Genomic DNA, 21,918 nt, shown 5'->3' on the forward strand with positions numbered 1-21,918 from the left:
CAAGACACTCACACTCACACACAAACACACACACCGTTTAACTGACAGGTGGGCAGCCCTTGAGGGAAAATTCCTCCAGACTCACCTGTACCATTGTTTCCTGTGCTCTTCCTGTGTGAGGAGCCTGTGTTGTTTGAATACAATGGGGTCAGGGAAATCACAGCACCTGTCAGACAGACACTCCATCATTGTGACAGAGAGCGGAGTGACAACAAACGCTCACTACCAACTAGCCCCGTTTTGTGTTTACTCACCGCTTTTATGCTGGTGCCATTAAACAGCGATTTATGTATGGACCTCGATTCGCGGAGTAGATGTCCTTGATATGCTGCATTTGCTATTTTAGTCTTTATTTGGCATGACTATGTGGCACGGCCTCTGTGTACTAATGGCATTGCAGATTATTATAACAAAACATCCCCTCCTTACCTTTTCCTTGTCTCAGATATACTATAACAAATGTGTATACTTGCAGTTGCACTCTCTCATTAAATGATAAATATAATAACTTAATTCTCCGATACAGTTTTGTGTTGTCAAACCTGAAATGTAAAGAGCAATTAAGTTTAAGTGCTGTCAGTCCAAATATGAGAAATACAGTACATCTGAAATTAAATATTGTCCATACAAGACCAGGGTTTAAAACCTGACCAAACTAGACAAACCAATCAAAGCTATGTCCGGGCGAAATAAAAGTATGTTCAAATAAAGTGCATATAGCAGATTAGAAAGATAAAACAAGACATAATATCTATATAAACATTTATACACATATGTAGAGGTGACTTTAATTGAAATTAAATAAAACAAATCATAAGATAATAGCGGTACACATAGTTTATTTTAAAGAGGACCTATTATGCTTTTGTGCTTTTTCCCTTTCCTTCAGTGTGTTGTACAGTTTTTTGTGCATGTAAAAGGTCGGCAAAGTTACAAAGCCCAAAGTCCACGCCAAAGGGAGTTACTCGCCCCCACAGCAACACTGCTCCTGAACTACCATGCTTGAAATCACGCCTTTTCTTCCGTATCGTGGTGATGTCACCAAGTAACACATTTGCATAATATGTGTCTAGCAGCTAGTTTGGCACGCTCTCAAACAAAGCTAGTTAAAGCGGAGTCCAAAGAGTTTGGTTCGGGTGTGCTGGCCGATCAGAGCAGACTGGGCTTTTTGAGAGGAGGGGGGTGGGTGGGAGCTCAAACGAAGCGTTTCAAACAGAGGGTGAAAAGAGGTGCTGCGGCACAGCCGGTATGAGAAAAATCAAGTATTGTTTTAACATTTAAGCATGTAAACATGTTCTTGTAGAAACCCAAAATACAAGTATGAACCTGAAAATAAACATAATAGGTCCTCTTTAAGTAGGAACACATACAGTATCTTGAACTGACACAAATGTAATAAAGAAGTCCAGCCAAATTCAGCTTTGTTTTCAGTGTCGATGTATTTTGGATTAGCATGAGTTGCTGCATAAGCCTACATTATAAGTCTTTTTAATTTATATTAATTCAAACAGTATTTGAATGTTGTACTTTTTGTTGGAGCGTATACCATTGTATTCCAACATGTAAAAGACCGCAAACAACATGTAACTGATATTGCAAAACTGATAGCAGCAGCATCCTTTAACAGAAATTGATATCATATGATATTGTGCCATCCACTAAGTAATACTAAGCCCTCCTATTCACTCCCTTAATCTCCCAGTGAACTTCACACAGGCAGCCAGGTTATGTTCAGCTGACATGAAACAAAAGGTAACAGTGTACAGCTGAATGTCTTCCAGACGCCGAGCCCCGCAGGAAAAGGTTTATCTGAAGTGCCAGAGTTGGGGATTAAAGCTCACTCTGGGAATGTCAGCTTTGTCAGACAATACAATCCCATCACTGCTGCTGCTGCTGCTGCCGCCGTCGTCTTCATTAAGATTTTATCATGCTGCCTCCAAAACTGTGGCTTTTATCCAGCTATTGCAGCCTTATGGTGACATGATTTGGGAAATGTTTATTAGGTTTCACGTTTAGCAGTCCAGTTGGTATTGATCTTTCATCTGTCCAAACATCAATCGGCACTGTGGTCAAATACAAGAAAATAGCAACAGCATGACGTCACTTTTTCCCTCTTATAATGCCAGTGCTCTTCAGTACCTGAGTGATGGGTGTACCCCATCAAGGTCAGCCCCCACAGAAGACTATCAGTGTTACCTTATACTACGTTGTCTCCTCTGCACCCCGCTGTCAATCAGTCTGCCGGTCCAACCTTCTCGAGTTGCATGAGCTATGATTAGCAATTTCTACCATTATGTATCCCCCCTGCATAATTCATGCCTTTCGTTCTTTTCCTCTGTCCCCTGGAGAGAACACGAGAGGGGAATCCCACCCTGCTCTGACAAAATCCCAGAGGGCTTGTCTTGGGGTGGGAGTGAAAAAAAATAACGTTGCATTTTTAATCGTCCAAACATTGGATGCTTTATAATTGATGAGGGGATAATCGTAGGTGCAGGTTTGCCCCTCCGCCGTCAAGGAAATGAAATGGTGCGGAAAGTGTTGGGTCATTAGGCCGTCAGGGATCGGGTGCTCTCCTGATCCGGAGACCGAGTATGACAAAGCGGCAGGGAGGAGATCCCATACACTGACCAAAGTGGAGCAAGCATTTTCCCTTCTCTCAGTTGAGTCTGCTATTATCCGGCTGTGTTATTCTGCTGAGAGACGACGAGGTTTGTCATAGGAGAAGCCTGCTCTGGTTCACTGATGGACGGGTTAAAATGACAACTTATTTGGTAAAATAATAAATGTCCAACCTGGAAGAGCTACGGTCTTCGGATGACTAGAATATTGTTCATCAAACATCACTTTCATTAGCCGCATTTACATACCACTTTAAAGGAACAGTGTAACATTTCAGGGGATCTATTATAAATGGAATATAATATTCATAATTATGTTTTCATTAGTGTATAATCTCCTGAAACTAAGAATTGTTGTGTTTTAGTTATCTTAGAATGAGCCCTTCATATCTACATAGGGAGTAGATACTCTTCACAGAGCCCGCTATGTTGCGCCACCATTTTTCTACAATAGCACAGAATGGACAAACAAAACACTGGCTCTAGAGAGAGACTTTCATTTATGAAACTGCGGTAACGTGAGCCGCAGAGTGCAAAACCGTGGCACCGCCAGTCGCCGCCTGACTTCCGTTGCTCTTAAAGTAGTTTTATAGAGTGCTATAGGAATGACTCCTAAAACCTGGAAATGAGTTAGCATTTTAGCAATTCCGGTTCCCTCGTTTAGAAGTTAATGGTTTTTTTTAATGTGTTTTTAGTTAGATGTCTGAAATAGTTCTACGGTTAACACAAGCTTTAGAGATTTGAACGTTTTATTCAACAACATAAATACATCAGTAAATATCCCACTGTTGAATTGTGAAGCTTTTATGTGTCTTAAAAAAGGCGGTTGCTAACAAGTGGCTAAACTTGTTACACGCCTTTACAGCCTTGTTGTGTAAACTCGTGCTCATGTGACTGTGGTGTAGTTCGTTTATAGCCTTTGTTTATAGTTAGCTTTTTACTTCTGGCGATTGAATTCACACTTCAAAAATCATGGAAGTGGTGTTCATTTGTGAAGATTATATTGCTGAACAAAACGAGCAAGTATCATAAACGTGTGTTTGCCACAGAGCTTATTTTCTGCAATAATCCAAAGCCCAATGGAAAAATACCATTTGCTTTTTGTTGAGGGAACCCAGGGCGATGCTAACTTCCTCTTTGGCCTACAAAAATATGTCATCCCTGTAGCACTCTATTAAGGTAGAATGGCCTCTGAGTGAGGCGAACGACGTTACCACGGTTTTGCACTCCGTGGCTCACGTTACCGCAGTCTTGGAAAGGAAGGAGTGAACAGAGGTACTCGGTTGCAATCTGCAACCACACCACTGGATGCCGCCAAATCCTACACACTGGACCTTTAATGAATATTATTTGAGTAACAAACTGCAAATAAAAGCCAACAAAGGAATCTAAGATACTTCCCGTCTTTGAGTGCACAGGGTTATTACGGGGAGGCAGTTTAGAAGTGCTCATGTTTTCCTCCAAGTAATTCCTAATCGCTGTGTTTTCATCTCCAGGCAGGACAGTAATGACCAATTCTGAGTGACTGACCATGGGAATGAGCACAGCTTAAATCCCCTCCATCCCGGTCCCTGTGTGTGCTTGAGTCTGATTCCTAAACTCTACACACACACACACACAGTCAGGGTTACAGAGTTGAGTCTGCTTTATGGCGTAGCCACCCTTTGATTCACCGCTCAATGAAACTTGTGACTGTTTTAATTAAGGGGAAAAATACACTGACAGTGTAGCACACGGAAATCCGCCGCCATGCACATAAAGGGCGCTAATGCTTTTCTTCCTGTCGACGCAAGGCTGGCCTCCTTTTGTCAAACTGACCATTCACTTCTCATTCATTTTCTTTCCCTCTCTTTTCTTCTGTTCTTAAGTACGGCATCGCATGAGGTCTGAAGCTAATGACAGGAAAAAACATATTCAGGGCCCAGCCAGGTGAGAGCGCTTCATGTGACCAGTTGGGATTGACGTTTTGTTAAAAAACACATTTTCTTCTTTGTTTTCTGGTCTGTTTGTGACAGTAGACTGCCACGGGGGATTATTTATGGCAACGGGGATTCTTTATGGCAACAGGGAATCCTTCACCCTCTTCTGTTGTTTGGTGTGCCTTAGGGCAGCAGGAGTTCACCTCCGCTATCCTACGGGAAATAAACAATAACTGATTTGTCTTATTCTTTACTTTTTAAAGGGAATTTCATACCATCTCATGATCAGTGAAAATTTCAGGGTCAGTTTGTGTGCTATTTAAACTTTTCACTCTTAGTTAAGTAATGGGAAAGGAATTGTACTCTCTGGTCATCAACCAGCATCCAAAACAGCTGACAGCTGTCTGCGGGTTCCCATGTTAGTCACAGAGGTACAGTTCTCTGTCGTTGTGCTATTTTGACAGATGTTTTGCCGAGGTTTGTGTATGCTGGCGTGTGACAAGTCCTCCCTTCCTCTGGGGATCAATGTCTGTCCTGTTCTCTCGCCGATCTGATGTTTATCTGCTGGTGATCAATCACACCGTTGACAGCCCGCGGGTTAGTGTTACCATCCCCACTGCCTCTGAGTGGGCGTCTGTAGATTGAACACAAAGGACAGGTGATAACTAATAAGGATGCATACATTAATTAAATATATGCCAACGTGTATGTGGTACATCAGGTTTTAATTGTGCTGTATGGGTATGAATGTGCGAAAAAAAACTTCTGCTTATAAAAGCTTATATATTTAAACAAAAATGTGCTTTATTTTCACATTTTGACAGAATGTGTGTGTACATTTATTTTAGCTTGTCATTAGTTTGCCTTTATGAATGAATCTATATAAATGTACTAGGGCTGTCAAAGTTGACGCGATAATAACACGTTAACACAAATTTGTTTTAACACCACTAATTTCTTTAACGCATTAACACAACTTCAAATTTTTAGGTTGTAACCGGCTCAGTCTTAAAGCTAGAGTGAAGATACCAACCATGTCATACTAGCTTGTTGCGAAGGAGGCTAAATAAGGCTCCAAACTTACAATCAATTTTGGCGAGGGAAAAACTGGCATGTTCATTTTTTGGTCCGTTGACCTTTGACCTCAAGATATGTGAATGAAAATGGGTTCTATGGGTACCCACGAGTCTCCCCTTTACAGACATGCCCACTTTATGATAATCACATGCAGTTTTGGGCAAGTCATAGTCAAGTCAGCACACTGACACACTGACAGCTGTTGTTGCCTGTTGGCCTGCAGTTTGCCATGTTATGATTTGAGCATATTTTAAATGCTAAATGCAGTACCTGTGAGGGTTTCTGGACAATATTTGTCATTGTTTTGTGTTGTTAATTGATTTTCAATAATAAATATATACATACATTTGCATAAAGCAGCATATTCCTCACTCCCGTGTTGATAAAAGTATTAAGTACTTGACAAATCCCCCTTTAAGGTACATTTTGACCAGATAAAAAATGTGTGATTTATCGCAATCAACTATGGACAATCATGCAATTAATAGCGATTAAATATTTTAATCAATTGCCAACCCTAAAATTTACACACAAGTTTATGTGTTAAGCTCTTTGATATAGAACTAATATGTTTAATGCTAGATAAATATTTCAGAGATGGACTAAACTTCAGTATTTAGATAACAAGTGGGATTCTACCACAACTGTTCTCTTGAAAAAGACAAAAGCCATTTAATACAGTACAGGCAAAGTTTCTCATATCCCCAGCCCAAAATAAAGCCTCTCTACACTTAAAAGAAATGATTGATGATGACTCCCCGCTCACAGCAAATGGGCCCAAGTCAGGATTTTCGTTCTAAATGCAGGTGTCAGTAATCCTCCTTTGCCTCTTCAAGTGATGTTTTTAGCCCGAGGCAATGCTTGACCAGATTCCTCCCTTACCGCGTAGAAACAGTGTAATCTCTCAATCCTTGACACAGCAAATAAACACTGCACAGAAAGAGAGCCCGGCAACTTTATCTCTCACTTCCTTCCGTATTGTCTCGTTGACAAGTTTCAGGGGGAACCTCACCGAGGAGAGAAAAGAGGAGACATATTTCTTAGGTAACAAGCCCAAAGGGGCTGTGGCCGGGGATTGAAGGTTAAGTGCATGTACTAATACTCACAAAAAGGAACTTAACACCTTAGGATATAATGACATTGCATACACTTCCTCTTGGCCTTCCATTTGGTTACCCTCTCTTCCTTAAGAGAGGGAAACGGCAACATTATCTTGTTACACAATATGGCAAGATAAGATTCTGAAATAAGAAAATATAAATAAGTTGCTTGACTGAGTAATGTGGTGATTAGGGCTGCAACTAACAAATAGTTTCTTTGCCGCTTAATTTCTTGATTAATCGATTAGTTGTTTGGTCTATAAAATGTCAGAAAACGGTGAAAAATGATGTCCACAAATGTTTTGTTTTGTCCACAACTCAAAGATATTCAGTTTACTGTCATAAGAGAGTAAAGAAACCAAAAAATATTCACATTTAAGAAGCTGTTATCAGAGAATTTATAGTTGTCTTTCTTAATAGATTATTCAAACCAATTTATCGATGATCAAAATAGTTGCTGATTAATTTAATAGTTGAATTGATTAATAATTGTTTCAGCGCTAGTGGTGATTATACATTCTAGTGTAATTTATGTCAAAGTAGCACATCTCTTTTGTTAATGTAATACATATTAATCAAATTAAAAACAACTATCTAATAAGGCAAGCCACCCTGAGGAGAAACTTATTTGAGGCTTCTTTTGTATCCATGATGTCACTCATAATTGCTGTAACCACAGCACCTAAGTGGAGGTTAATGTCTTTTAACCTCTCTCATCAATTATTCCTTCAGATACCTGAACTCCCACTCCTCCAGTTGCCCACCCCTCATTTTAATTGGTGAGTGCACCTTTTTCCCAGGAGATAAGTGTACGGCTGCAAACGTTTAGTGCAGACCTTTTCTTTGTTTATTCTATAGGACTCATCCTTTGGGAGTGTCTCAGTTGGCTTTATATTGTATCAGTATAGATGTCAGAGATCATCCTAGATCAGATCGGGTAAAAAGGTATGACATGTTGTCTTAACAGCCTCTGTTGTCTTAACAGCCTCCCTTACTGTTTCCAGCCAAGTGCTGGAAACAGTAAGGGAGTAGGATGCATCCTTTTCATAATCTCACAGGCTTAAATGAATGTCAAGAATACAAATAAAGGCTTTAATGTGCGTGCAGCACCTCAATCCCTTCAACACTTCCTAACTGAAAGACCATGTACAACATGGTGGTGGGCCTTTTCCTGATTCACATCATAATATAGCAAAAACATCATGCTCTCCTGATTATCTGAGATGGTAAAAAGGATGGCAACAAGCTAATAATCCTAATTATCATCACAGAATTTGTATTTTGTACTTGTCGTCCACTGAGACAAACGGCTATAGCAGCAACTAGATGGATAATAATGAATATTTCACTTCAACGCAGCACTTCTCATGTCAGACAACTCAGCCGGTTATATCAGGTTATTAAATGGGGTTATCAGTGTTGAGCAGCGTCATAGATGTGGGTCAGAAGGGGCCTGCTATACCCACTAGTAGGTTTTATCGTCGATTTACATGGTAGATCACCGAAAGAAGGAAAAGAAGACGACAGCGACGTCTAGCGACCGTAGTAATTATGACAGGAGCAGAAGCGGAAGTCAGGCGATGTAGTATAGAGAACGTGAAACTCCATATGTGGTGCAGGTCGGCTGCAATTGGATGGGACACTAAAAAAGTATTGGGTTCACATCCCTTCTCAAACCAACAACGTGTAGTTGTCTTTCTGTTCACTAGTGTTACATTTCACTTTTCAAACGTACTTATTTTAAGCCAAAACATGACCTTTTCCCCTTAACTTAACTAAGTGGTTTTGTTGCCTAAATTTAAAGAAGTTGTAGTTTTGTTGTCTAAATCTAAACAAGCTGTTTTGTTTGTGTCCAAACGTAACGTTTCATTCAGTTTTACATGTTAGAACATGTTGCTTTTAAGTTTCACTTTCACAACGTAGTTGTGACCCTTCTGACCCACATCTATGAGCCTTATAACAACTGATAACGCACATTTAATGAGCTGATAACAGTCGAATCGGTTGCAGCACAACTCTGAGAGACCACCCCATCAATGAGTTTGTCCACGGTTATGAGGATTTGATTATAAATGATCATCCGCTCAGCCTCTTATACACACAAAAGAATTACATTCCTCATACCAAGAGCCAGTTTACAGCATCTATAGTATGTCTGCTCCAGCTCTGACCTTTGGTGACAGGTTTTGCATCCAACACTGACTTGGTCCCATGCAGCTTCTACACACCACATCTATGCTGCAACATTTCCTCTTCTACTTCCAAAGGGCCCTTAATAATTCCCCTTTCATCTCATTTTATTTAATGTGGCACCATACTGAGATTTTGTACCTCTGTAAAATTTCTCTGGTAATTTATTCAAGTTTTAAAAGCATATTTTCAGTCTTTCTAATGAAACTCATAAATGCAAAGATGACATTAACAGGAAAGATGTTGAATTTAAAATATATTTCATGTTAATTATAATTGCATTATATTAAAAGGAGATTATTTCACAATTAGCTCAAATTGTATTACTTTGTTCATTACATTCCTGATTTATTTTATTAATGGAATTTTTTTTTTTTTTTACAATTGCAATGCTATTGACATTTAATTTCAGGTAGGCATGAACACAATTCAAATGACAATGATGCGATATTTAGAAAAGTGACAAAGGGGGAAATATTAAATCTCTTTCTGATGCCCAGGGGGCAGTATTGGCTGTACATAATCCAACTAAAACTGCAACATTGCATATTAACCTTTGTAGCTGTATGAGTATTATGCTTAAATATGTCCTCAAGAGTCATATAAAAACAGTTGTTCAGCTTGGTGTCGACTGAAACACAAATTGAACTGTGAAAGGAGGCGTGTAACAAGCCCGAGGAGATTTTTCCTTTTTATGTACAACCTGTAAACAAGATTGTTTACTTCTACTGCTAAAGCGAACAGATTGGAGTTCAACAGACAAAAGCAGGTTTGATAAAGACACGACTGATCCGGAGGCCCGGGATCAGCAGCACTAATGGGATTAGATCTGCCACGCACACACCGAACACCAGGCAGGCTGGGAGCTCAAGACCTACACTTTCACTCAAAGGCAAAATAATAAACCCTTTTTTTTATTTTAATCTAATTTAATTTTTTCAAAATGTATCATTTTGCAAAATAAAAATGAATAAATATTTCAATTTTAATTGTAAATAGTCATAAAAATAAATGTCATTCATAATATATTGTTGAGAGACTTTTCAATTTCCACCCCTAAGGGGCAGCAGAGGCCTGCTTTTACCAGAGGCAGGTCATCTTTGAGCAATGACTGTCAAGTGGGACCCTCTCGTTTCCACCACCAAGAAAACAGCAGTAAGGAACAAAGGACCAAAGTTCAACAGACACGCCAACTAAAAATCAAAGTACGCCTGTTTTACCTGTTTTAGGTGAGGCATATTTTTGTCTTTATATTTTTTGTTGTTGTTGTTGATTAGCTGAATAGTTTTCACTACAGCAAATTAAGTTTTACAGGATGAGCAAAAAAGGTAAGTTTTAAGGGAGAAACAAATCCTCTTTCTCTCTGACACACACACACACACACACACACACACACACACACACACACACACACACACACACACACACACACACACACACACACACACACACACACACACACACACACACACACACACACACACACACACACACACACACACACACACACGCACACACTTCATTCGACGAGCTCGCTTTCCTTCTTTCAGCAAACAGGTTGATACGGTGAGACCGAGCTGCTGGGTGGGCTCCACCGCGGGAGCTGAGGGCCCTTGGTTCAAGGCTATCAAGTGAAGTGTTCTTTGATAACAAAAAAAAATAAATGAAATGAGCTAAAAAAATTTTTTAGTGATAAGTGAAAAACGTGGCCGGGGCAGTTCTCCGGGTCGAGCTGTGGGATGCGACAGAGATTAATAAAGAGAGCAGGTCTGAGAAGGGAGAGGGTGACGCTGAGGTTAGCTGGAGGGCCAGACAGCGCCAGATGAAAGTGGGAACTCTCTCCCACAGCTGTCAGCAGCTTTTAATGCAAACTTTGCTATTGATTGGCAGAGCCGGCCAGGTTCTACCACCAAACTTTTCTCGAGTGTTGGGCGGATTGTGTGGTATGGAGAGTCCAGTATCAGGTTTGTCATCTTGAGAAACTGAAACTGGAGTTATATCTCTACTTTTGCATCATTATTCTTTAATTTATTTGTCGATTGAGCCATGTATTTTTCATTTTTGTAGCCGTGAAATGGGAGTTTACTGTAATATAAGCTTCCCAGGGCTCCACAGAGAGCAAGCCTGAGTTCTCTTAACCTGTTTCAATCCATTTCAAATGTGTGAAATCAGCGCCTATATTTACCTCAGATATGTACAAGCGAGGGTCCATGTTGAATACAGTAATCTTTAGCCTTTACACAGCACTGTAATTGAATCAAGGCATGATCTTTCATCCCTGTAGTTATTTTAAGACATGAATGACACAACAAAAATTGAAATGCACCCCTCCCCCCCTTTCCCATTTCAACAAAAGGTCAGAAATTCAATCACCACCGCTGCTATTGCTATAATAATATATGTATGGGAAACAGCCACAGTTACTGACCGCCAAATTCTTTGGCTGCCTTTGGTCATTTTGTCTTGCCTAAGAACAGAGGCGTCTCTCACTGGAGTTATCCATTAATCCCAGCAGGCTACAAGAGTACGGACGTACAGCACCAACACGTTCTGATTCTTAAATCTGTTTAGTTCATTTAAATCCCCCTTGTCGGCACAGGACATTATTTCTATTCAAACATTTACATTTATTTTGATTATCTAATTATTATTTTCTTTATTTATTTTCTGATTATCATGAAATTGATACAAATAAGACTTTTATTCTGTGTTTTATTTCTGGAATTAAAAGGGCCTTTAAACAGTTTTCATTCAAGCATTATGTGCAGTATTTCCATAAGGATTAGTTAGGTTTTTATAGTAAGTTGTACATTATATACTCTAGATAAAAATATATATGATAGATATGAACTTTTTGTATGTATTTGTTTTAAAAGAGAAGCATAAATGGTAATTCCCTTTTAGTCTCAGGCAGGAATACATTGTTACTGCACCTACTGTACATCAGATAAATTGTTGAGCACACAGACGAACAAAAGTCTAATTTCATCGCCTTGCTCCACATCATACTTTCCTCGGCAACATTGTTAAAAGAATTTGTGCATTCGTAAGAACCAGTAAATGAGAAAACTATTTCAGAGAAGTGCGAGATAAGAGAGTAAAGGAGTGGGAGTAACGTTAACAGCATGATACAGAGCACACGAGAGAGAGAGAGTGGGGGAGAGGAAATGTGGACCGGGAGAACAAAGTGAGGGAGGTAAACGGAGGAAGTGGAGTTGAGTTGAAATAAGCAGCCTCATTAATGCACCGTCACAGCTTTCATTAGCCTCCGAGAACAAGCTGCACCGATACAAGTCAGACAGAAAGAGATGTAAAAAAAAAATTACAACAAACTAAGCAAAAGACAATCAACAGATTAGACTAAACTGAATCCCTGGATTATTTCATGCGGGTGTGTTTTACTTCACGAGTGGCAGTGAATTAGGTTGAAGTGAATCTTTGAAGAATTTGTCACAGATAAACTGAACTGCCTCCTCTCCAACTCCCCTTATGCAGTACCTTTCACTCATAGACACAATTATATTAAAACAAATGTGTCTATTTATACTTTTAGGTCAAAGAGTGCACATTTTTACACTGTTATCATCTCATAAATAATGAAAAATAATTGGGAAAATACTCTGAATTCAGAGATTAGTAATACAAAAATGTAAAAAAAAAAGCGTATCTCATACATTTTGTCCTTGCTTTATACAGAAACTATTGCAAATAGACAGTTTTCCTGTTGTGAAGAAGAGACGAATGTTTCCTATTGTGATATATATATATATATATATGTATATTTTTTGCCAGTGTGCTTGCTGTTTCTTGCAGCAGGCATTTTTAAACCCTTGCATCTATTACCTTTCACCGGGTAAATACCTAATGCTGGAAACATTTGTCAATGTATGCAGCTGGCTGAACAGAATAGATTATTAGGAAGTGAGGGGAAAAACACACACACGCACACACACACACTGCTTCTCCAAACAGCACAAAGCTCGCCATACAAAGTGTGTTTCTCTACCTCAGACATAAAATGGCAACACTGGCCATTTGCAGACATTAATTGTAGTTCATTTTCACTAACAAGAATATTAAACATACAGTTATCGTAATAAACGTAGACCTGCAGCGTATTAGTCAAGTCAAATAAATTATTTACAGCTTTTAAAGAGCGTACAGAAAACACACAGTGATCACAGACAATAAACAAGGAACTCATCTTGAATAGAAGCTATTGGACCAGAGGTTGTGTTTGTGTGTTTTCTGAGTGTACATGCACATGTGTCTGTGTGTGTGTGCGAAAGGTGCAAATGTTGTGCGAGGAATTTATGTGCTTTGTATTGTGGTGTTTACATCAAGCCTCATTAGGGATTTATAGCTGACGCACTGCAGCTCATTCATTCAGACATGCCGGGGTCAACACGGTGGAAAGGCATGAAACGCTTATTGTAAATAATTGAAGGAGAGTGCAAAAATACAAATTACTGAATACCGAATGGGCTCGTAATCTGATAAGGGAAATATTGTGGTACAATATGCAATGACCAGCTACCTGATTTAAGGGCTGCAACTAACGATTATTTTCATTGTTGATTATTTTCTCGATTAATCGATTAGTTTTTTGTTCTATAAAATGGCAGAAAAGGGTGAAAAATGTCGATTAGTGTTTCCTAAAGCCCAAGATGACGTCCTCAAATGTCTTGTTTTGTCCACAACTCAAAGATATTCAGTTTACTGCCACAGAGGAGTAAAGAAACCAGAAAATATTCACATTTAAGAAGCTGGAATCAGAGAATTTAGACTTTTTTTTCCTTAAAAAAAAAAAAAAGACTTAAACCAATTAATGGATTATTAAAATAGTTGGCGATTAATTGAATAGTTGACAACTAATCAATTAATTGTTGCAGCTCTAAAAACTAATCTGGAAGTTCAGAGATTTTTCAGAAATGTGCTTTTTAAAAGAGAAAGCAGTGGAGTATCTCGCAGTACAATTTGAGAAGCAAAAGAAGCCTATTATATATTATCGGCACAGTAGCAGTTAAATACTAAGTCTAACCAAGGCTTGCAGCTGTAAAATAGAAAGAGAAAGCAGAAATTACACGTTTGCCGTTAGAATACAGGAGCAACACACGATGCAGCGATAATCTTTGCCGGGCGAAAACATTTCAAAGCATCTAAAATATCCACAATGGCTCAGCCACTGGTGATAGTCCTCTATAGTCCTCTATAGTAGAACAGCCTTGCCACACAACTAGAATGTGCTCGGCAAGTGGTAAAGAAAAACTAAAAAACATCAATAGTATACCGGCCTCCTGTTGGGTCCTGTGGCCAGTGTTGTGCAAACAGCAGAAAGTTGCGGCGTGTGAAGGGTAATGGGACATCCAATGCCAGGGGACAGCAGGCGGCAGAGTCACACACCGCTGCCGAGAGAAAGATGAAGTAATCTCAGGAAACAAGTAGACACACTCCACTTCGAATTTCGCCCCAAACAAGATTAAAGTGACATTATTCTATGAGAGTGTGGCAAGAGTATTAATCTTACACATAGAGGCGGAGGCTAGACAAACACAGGCCGGCTGCAAGAGTACAGGAGCACATTCTTTATTTTGTCAGTATATATATATGGTGAGGTTCAGAAGTGGCCTACAGAGCACCGTCGTCTCATTTTGTCCCCTTCCTTTTTTTAAACTATTTTGAAAGCATCTTGTGCGTGTTAATGTTACATAATGAAACAATTTTGTGATGTGCATTTTACTAATGTTATATATTCCATTCAGTCCTTTAGCTTGAGTTGGTTTTCTCCACTAACAAAGATCCTGACCTGCTTCAGGTCCCAGTTGTATGAACTGCTAATCCATGTGTGTGTCCTGCATGTTGTTGATGCTGGACTATTTATTTAGTAGTTTATTTAGCAGGGACAATACAAGAGATGCACCGATTCAAGTTTTTTAGTCCAGATACCGATAGTGATACCTGGGGGTTTTGGGTATCGGCCGATAACGAGTACCGATCCAATTTGTTTAATTAATAAACTGTATGCCTCACTGTGGGGAAGTGACCGGGATCATTCTTTTATGATCATGCTGACTTAAACATTGCAAAGACAAAATGTAACAAATAAATACAAAAATATAAATCTAACTAAATTGTTATTTATTATTATAATAATAAATCGTACACCAGCAACTTGGTAAAACAATCTTCAAAATTAACAGGAATTACAAACTCAAGTGTAAACCTCTATATGCAGCAACAAATTGGTCAAAAGCTATGAATTAAAATTCCAGTTTATAATGTATATAGTATATAAAGATAGAATTGAATTGAATAGATCGGCCCCCTTGTCATCGATACCCGTTGCAGCTATTTGAGTCATAGTCAGCCCGATATCTGATCCGCTATCAGTATCGTTGCATCCATAGACAATACGGACAAACATTATTACCAAGGCTGTCAATCTATTAAAATATTTAATCCTGATTAATCGCATGATTGTCCATAGTTAATCCCGATTAATCAAATTAATCACACATTTTTTTATCTGTTCAAATGTACCTTAAAGGGAGATTTGTCAAGTATTTAATTCTCTTATGAACATGGGAGTGGGCAAATATGCTGCTTTATGCAAATGTATGTATATATTTATTATTGGAAATCAATTAACAACACAAAACAATGACAAATATTGTCCAGAAACCCTCACAGGTACTGCATTTAGCATAAATAAATATGCTCAAATCTGAGTGTCAGTGTGCTGACTTGACTATGACTTGCACCAAACTGCATGTGATTATCAAAAGTGGGCATGTCTGTAAAGGGGAGACTCGTGGGTACCCATAGAACCCATTTTCAGGTCAATGGCCATGCCATTTTGTTTGTCGCCAAAATTTAGCGTAAGTTTGGAGCGTTATTTATCCTCCATGATAAGCTAGTACGACATGGTTAGTATTGGATTCATTATGTTTTCTTATTTCATCTGGTGCCAGTATCTTCACTCTAGCTTTAAAACGCAAGTTGCGTTAAAGAAATGAATGGCGTTAAAACAAATTTGCATTAACACTTATTACTTTGACAGCCCTAATTATTGGCCTACATAAGAAGAGGTAATGCAACAGATGTAATTGAAGTTAATTTCCCCAGTTAGGCTTTTAAATTCAGCAACAAATCAAATAAATATGCTGAATAAATACAGTAGTTCTGTGTACAAGTAAGTTTGGCCTGAGTACCAAAGAATCCCCACCCATGCCATTTAGGAATTCATCAGTTTCAAATCCACTAAATGAGCGTTACATTGAGGTTTTGTTTAGAACCTGTTGCATAAATAAGCCGGTCCCTAAAACCCCACTGAGAGGGACAGAGCTTTAATGAGTGGGGTTTAAGCCCCTCCACCCATCTACTCCTCTGCTCTCAGCTTGGTCTCCTAATGAGCCATCATCATGCAAAACTGCCAGCTTGATACACATTAATTGGATTTTCACTTTTTCACCAATTAATTGACCCGCATTGTCATGTTGGCCGGCCTCCGAGGGGCTTCTAAGAAAAACGGGGAAGCTTCCCCCTTTTTACTCTCACTGACTCTAATAGCCGCTGACTGGAGAGGGGAAGCATTTTCCTTTTCTTTTCTTCTTTACTACAGAGATCAGCTATCTCATTATAGGCTTATGACATTTGTTGGAGCCAATCCCTTTGTGGAGAGCAAACAGTTTGTGTGCTGCTCAGTTGAAGCCTTTTACAGTTTGTTAACCTGCCTCTGCCAGTGCCAGGGCCCCCGGGGTGGTGGTGGGGATGGTGGGGAGTGGAGGGGGGGCCTGATGTGCAGTGAGTGACTCAGATTCCTCGCACCCTAGAGGACAGACCACAGGGTGAGGGAGAGCAATCCCACGCCGCCTTGTTCAGCAAGCACCAAAACAAGGAGCGAACGCGGCCACGGCATTTCACAACTGTTATATGATATGTTGACACATCGGTGATGTTTCCGATTCTGCCAGGGGGCAGAGCTGTTCACATGAAATCCACTCGGGGAAGGTGCGAGTGAGCTCAAATTTGTAGTCACCCTGTTGGATTTAAAAAAAAAAAAAAAAAAGCAAAGACGAACGTGACCTTTCAGTTAATCATCTACCCAAACTGATATTTGCTAGTTACCTTGTTGAGTTTGTGTCATGACTTTGGTTGTTTAAATATTAACAAAGTCTTAATGCTGTTTACAGTTGGGCCCCATGGTGATGGCAACGATAGTGGAAAGGAAAAGGATCACCGTGGCAGTGGCTGTTTATCCTAATAATAAGCAATACTTTACAAAGGAAAAGCACATTCTGTCTGCATAAGTTTATCACATATGATTCCCTCCTAAATTTGATTACACCCTCTTACAGAACTAGTTTTATCTTTGTGTTTTAAATAGGGCTGTCAAAGTTAATAACACTCACACGTTAATGCGAAACTTTCTTTAATGCATTAACGCAACTTGCGACTGTTAAGATGTAGTGGGCTCAATTTTAAAGCTAGATTGATGTTAGTGGTATCATATGAAACTAGAAAATCTAAGGAATCCGTTGGTTCCAACCATGTCATACTAGCTTGTCGGCAAGAAGGCAAAATAACCAATATCCAATATCCAAACATGCGCTAAATTTTGGGGAGGAAAAACTGTTGTGGCCATTTTCAAAAGGGGTCCCTTGACCTCTGACCTCAAGATATGTGAATGTAAATGGGTTCTATGGGTGCCCACGAGTCTCCCCTTTACAGACATGCCCACTTTATGATAATCACATGTAGTTTGGGGCGAGTCATAGTCAAGTCAGCACACTGACACACTGACAGCTGTTGTTGCCTGTTGGGCTGCAGTTTGCCATGTTATGATTTGTGCATATTTTTAATGCTGAATGCAGTACCTGTGAGGGTTTCTGGACAATATCTGTCATTGTTTTGTGTTGTTAGTTGATTTAAAATAATAAATATATACATAGATTTGCATAAAGCAGCATATTTGCCCACTCCCATGTTGATAAGAGTATTAAATACTTGAAGTCTCCCTTTAAGATGCATTTTGAACCGATAAAAAAATGTGCAACTGATCACGATCGATCATGGACAATCATGCAATTAATCACGATTAAATATTGAAATCGACTGACAGCCCTAGTTTTAAATTTTGATCCATTTCACCTTAACATCACCGACTAACAGGCAGCAAAGAGCAGCAGATTTGTGAATAAATCCGGAGCTATCGCGACCCCGAGAGGTTAAACTCAGCGGAATGAACAGTAAAGAGCAGACCATTGTTAATCGGATCAACGTGTTGCCACGAAGAGGACATCCTGAGGCTGACCACAGTTTGACCACACTATAGCAGCTCATTACGCCTGCATTGTTGCTCTGCTCCGCTGACTGGTTGAGCAGCTTCAGGTCAGGATGACGCGAACCATCAATTGGTGCGTTTTGCTGATGCATTGCGTATTTATATAAATGCTGTAATTGCATTTGCAAACATTGCATGCTTAATTTGTCACAAAAGGAGAAAGATCCTCCGTCATAACAAAACAAAAAGTGAAACAATTTTGAAAAGCAACAAACATTCCTGTCAAATGAATCAAGTCACATACACTCGCTTACAGTAAAACAGTGGAAGTGATCCATTTGTTGTATTGAAGGTAAAAACAGGGTGTTATTGTGTCTGAATTACAGGATGGGTAACTTTGTGCATCAGTAGCTTTCAGAGAACGGTGAGCGTTATTGATCCCTCACTTCATCTTGACAATTATTTAATGTAATAGTTGTCTAAATGGGTGCAACTTGATGTTTGAACCTGAAGTGCACAAAAATAATAGCTACAACAACAGCTCTCTGGGGTCAATGAAAGGACACTTTGTCAGCAACTCTTTTTTTTTTAAAGGTAACAACAACCTTTCCAGCAGCTGAAAATAAACTATTCCCCTCAATCAATATCCTTCCAGTCAGAGAAGGTTGAAGGTTAGAGGGCGAACCCGGATGAAACATTTGATTGGATAATCAAGGGCAATAGCCTTAATTAATTGATTCGGGGTTCAGCAGGAGGAGGAGTGGTTTATAACATATAATGCGTTGGTTTCCGTAACCATGAAGGATTCCATTATTTATGTAAGAGAGTCCATTATGTCACATTGGGGAGAAAAAATAGGCGTTTTTAATGGCATCACCATTTAATCAAGCAGAACTTCATTAATCCACATAATTAATTGAGCAGGCTTTGCTATGTTCCTTTTGCTACCTTTACTTTCTGGTCGGACGGACATGTTTCACCATTATTGTTGTCCCATCCCTCCAAGGGTTGTGAGTTAATCTGCATGACCCAGCACCTGTCACATACTAATAAACACAGAACTAATTGACTTTGTTGCCCCACTTATCAGCTGCCTCGCCAGTCAAAGCAACCTCTGAGATTTTTTGTTTGTTTACAGCGAGACTACCAGGTGTGTCTCATCAAGCAAGAAAAATATAGTTTATTATATTAGTGTTATGGGGTCATTATAGTGGAGAACAATGTATCAGAAATTAGCTTAAATAATACAGTACAACGACGTCAGGACAAGGACTGCAGACAACTGACTGGAAATTATAAGACAGTTCGGATATTGATTCCTAAAATATGTCAATATGTAAATGGTTAATATACTTTTTTTTTTTTTTTACAATTTATAAGTAGTTATTAGTTATTATTAGTTATTATCTCATTCACAAGTGCCCAGCCCACATGGACTTACTGTTGTGAAATTTTTTTCAGACAAGGACAAAACGTCTAATGCATCTCATCAACAATGAATAATTTAATAATTTCAATTATTTGAAATGCCTGAAGATGTAAAAAAAATAAATAAAAGCAAAGATCAGAGAATCAAACATAATTTGCATGGCAGACCCCTCAGATTTATCTTGTGACCCCTATTGGCATCCTGACCCACAGGTTGGGTACCATTGGTCTGAAGTCACTGCTTGTTGCCGTTTTATCAAATGGGATTCAAATTGGCTTCACTGGCATGACAACAAGTAAGTATCGTCAAAGCATTTTTTGTTTACAGTGTTTGAATAATAATTCATTCAAAAAAGTCAATAAATGGTTTGCACATTACTACACTATTATGTAGTATATTATTACACGGCTTTGTTGAATACTCAATTCTGATTGGTCAATTTCTGCATTCTACGGTCTATTATTTCTTTACAGCAGGCCGCTGATATGCATAACAGACCTGTGCCGGTACTGACTCAAATAGCTGGGTTGGATATCGGTGACAATGGGGCCTATTTTTTAAATTAATTTCTATCATATATATACTATACACATTATATACTGAAATTTTAATTCCTGTTTAAGTTTTGACCAATTTGTTGCTGCATTAAAAAGGTTTACAATTCAATTGTAATTCCTTTTTTTGTAACTCCTTTCCTTTTTTTTTTACCGAGTTGCTGGTGTACGATTTATTATTTTAATAATAAATAACAATTCAGTAAATGTATATCTTTATTTTTATTTGTTACATTTTGTTTTACAAAGTTAGGACAGCAATATTTAAGTCCAGCCTGATGTTGCCTTACACATAAAAGAATGATCCCAGTCACTTCCACACAGTGAGGCATACAGCTTACTAATTAAACACTGGTATCGGATCAGTATTCGGTATCGGCCGATACCAAAAGCCCAGGTATTGCTATCGGTATTGGGACTGAAAAAGTCTGATCGGTGCATCCCTACAACATACACTAGAGAGACTGTCAAGAAAAGTTTCAGGAAGAGCTCCAAAATTACATTTGTTTACGTTCAAGTGACGAATCCCTCCCAACGGCTACAGCAATGACATCGGGAGCAAAGAAGGTAGGTAGAGTGACATCATTATACAGCCACAAAGTATGTGTAGAGAGGAGGTCGGGATGCATGGATGGGTCAACAAAATGACGGACTTTAACACAGGAGACCGCTGCTCGTTTCCTGTTTCCAACCGACAGTCAACAATGGTTTCTTTTAACCGTGACCGTGGTCGTTCCCTGACCTTGTGGTTATCGTTGTAACCATGACGATGAAGGTCCCATCACCTAACCTAGTTGTAACGAAGTGCCTAAACCTAACCTAACCTAAACTATAGCACTGTAAAACCAGAAAACAATGTTGTCCTGTTGATAGCGGCGTCAGATCAGAAAATTCTTACATGTGATGTCCTGGGGACCAACGATGTATTTTGTTGTGTTGAAAACAGTTTATTACAAAAAAATGAAGAACAAAACAACAGTCATCCTTTGGGGTCCTCAGTGCATTTGGGGTCAAACGTTTGTCATGAAGCTGTAGAGACGGTGGCCTTCTCTATCAGAGGGATACGCTAGCAACAAAGACGAGAGCTGACCATGTAAAACTACGGCCCATGTGCCCTACTTATCCAGCAACACAGCAGCGGGAGAATGTGCCCGCTATATACGGAGCAACCACATGCCACAGTGTGCTCGCTCTATACACTCTCTCTCTCTCTCTCTCTCTCTCTCTGTTGCTCTTGTTGTCTCTTCCCTTTACACACTTACGTGCACACATGCACACGCACACACAATGGCTGTGCAAAGTTTTTCCAGGGTATTTCTCGGTTAATTAACAGATTAGTGGTGTGGGGCAGCTCTGAAGTTCACAGGTCAAGACTAAACCCTCTAACTGGGAGGATAATCAGTGGCAGGTGGGTCCACACTTCTCCTGTTGCCCCTCACAAACCCCTCCCCTCTTGACTTGACTTGTGGCAAAATAAGCCCCCACCCCCGTATAGGCTACCAAATGCTCTTGACTCCGGCCACTGTTAAAGCACCTGAAGGAGGGAGAAAGAGAGAGAGGTGGTGCGAGGGAGAGAGTAATCGGGGTGAGGAGGGGATGGAAGAATATTTGAAAGAGCAGGAGGAGAGGCCTGCATTGGATAAGTTCTGGAAATGTGCCATCCTTTCATACGCGCTGCCAGACCCATATTTACAAAACTGACCAGTGGGATTCTCTGAACACAGTTTCACTGAATGGAACGTGGACTG

General features: G+C 39.5%; 1 long non-coding RNA gene across 1 annotated transcript in view; it reads right to left on the reverse strand.

The window, feature by feature from the left end:
- LOC141773849 (uncharacterized) overlaps window positions 1–21,918 on the reverse strand; it is a 99,696-nt gene that overhangs the window by 6,745 nt on the left and 71,033 nt on the right. The gene's annotated exons all lie outside the window — the stretch shown is intronic.

The sequence above is a fragment of the Sebastes fasciatus genome, chromosome 9, assembly GCF_043250625.1.
Source record: "Sebastes fasciatus isolate fSebFas1 chromosome 9, fSebFas1.pri, whole genome shotgun sequence".
Lineage (NCBI taxonomy): Eukaryota > Metazoa > Chordata > Actinopteri > Perciformes > Sebastidae > Sebastes > Sebastes fasciatus.